At 44.2% G+C, this 1753-nt stretch overlaps 1 pseudogene; it reads right to left on the minus strand.

The window, feature by feature from the left end:
• Window positions 1-675: 675 nt before the first annotated feature.
• LOC148092843 (elongation factor 1-alpha 1 pseudogene) lies at window positions 676-1390 on the minus strand (annotated as a pseudogene).
• Window positions 1391-1753: the final 363 nt, after the last annotated feature.

The following is a 1753-nucleotide window of genomic DNA, read 5'->3' on the forward strand; positions in this document are numbered from 1 at the left end:
ATTTTAAAAACAGCTTTATCGAGTTATAATTGATATACAGTAAACTGAAGGTATTTAATGTGATTGATTTAGTAAGTTTTAACATAGCTATGCACTCATGAAATCTTTACCACTAAACCTTCAGTATCAAACTAATGAATGTACTCATTGTCTCCAAAGGATTACTTTGTTCCATTTTTGAATAAAAAATTTCTTGCCTTTTAGCTTTTTAGAGACTGAGAAATCAAGTCTCATAATTCTCCATGCAGTTCCATCTTATCCAAGAGAGTCCCCCTTCCCCCCATTAAACTTTGTTTTAATGGGTTTCAAAATTCTGTGACAGATTTTTGGTCAAGTGGTTTCCACTAAAAAGCTCTGATTTTAAAAACTAATAACTTAGCCTGGCCACTGTGGGCTAGTGGTTGAATGTAGATCTAGGAACCAAGAAACCACAGCTTGATTCCCAGTCAGAGTATATGCCTGGGTTGCAGGCTAGATCCCCAGTAGGGGGCGTGCAAGAGGAAGGCACTCAAAGACTCTTTCATCATTGATGTTCCTATCTCTCTATCCCTCTCATTTCCTCTCTCTGAAATCAACAAAAAACATGTTTTTTGAAAAAACTAATAACTTAAAAATTGCCCTAAACACAATAAAACCAAATGGTCTACAAAACCTCCTCCTTCCCTTCTGAAGGTTTTATGCTGTGTTGTAATCAGTAACTTGTCTTTTACTATTAAACTTACACAGCCGATTGAGACTAACCGCCCTGTGACCTTTCTTCCACACCCGACCGAGACTGGGTGGCAGGTCCTGGGGACAGTAGTCGTTTAGCCTCTGAGCTTCCTGGGCAGACTTGGTGACTGAAGCTCCAGGTGATTCTTGTCCGCTGCTCTGATGAGACCCAGAGCCACCGTCTGTGCCATGTCATGAACAGCACTGCAGCCCAGAGGAGGGTAGTCAGAGAAGCTCTCGGCACCATGGGCTCTCTAGGAGCCATGTCCACCATGGCAGCATCGCCAGATTTCAAAAACTCTGGGCCATCTTCCAGCTTTTTCCCAGGACTGTCGTCAGTCTTCTCCTTCAGCTCAGCGAATCTGCGAGCACTGTGAGCTGTGTGACAGTCCAGCACAGGTGCGTATCTGGCACCGATTTGGCCTGGACGGTTCAGGAGAATCGCCTGAGCTGTGCACCCAGCTGCTTTCACTGGTGGGTCATTTTTGCCACCACCAGCCACACTGACACAATGAACATCTCTGACAGACACGTTCTTGACGCTGAAGCCCACACTGTCCCCACGAAGAGCTTCACCCAGAGCTTCCTGGTGCATTTCATCAAACTTGACGTCAGCTGTAATACTGACTGGAGCAAAGGTGGCCATGCTGGGTGTGAGAGCACCAGTCTCCACGCGGCCTCAGGGACAGCACCCACACCGCCAACGTGCAGGCCGCCTGGAGGGCAGACGCAGGGGCTGGTGGTAGGATGCAATACAGATTCTCCAGCAGTGTGTCTCCAAGGGTGCACTTGAAGTTAAGGTTTCCATGTGCTTTTTGTCAAATTTTGGTTCTTATAATTAACTTAATTTTTAAAAGACTCCTAAATACTCTTATTATATTAATATTGTTTCACTCTTTTCTGACTATTTTGGAAACAAAGTCACTAAAGTGTACAAATAGACATGCTAGCTGGTGTTGAGAGCCATCTTAAACAAGTGGAAGACATTGGTTTCATATTTCTACTGCTTTTAAACATTTTTGCAGTTTGCTGAGTGATTTTT

This window comes from Miniopterus natalensis, chromosome 6 (assembly GCF_054644295.1).
Source record: "Miniopterus natalensis isolate mMinNat1 chromosome 6, mMinNat1.hap1, whole genome shotgun sequence".
In the NCBI taxonomy this organism is placed as follows: domain Eukaryota; kingdom Metazoa; phylum Chordata; class Mammalia; order Chiroptera; family Miniopteridae; genus Miniopterus; species Miniopterus natalensis.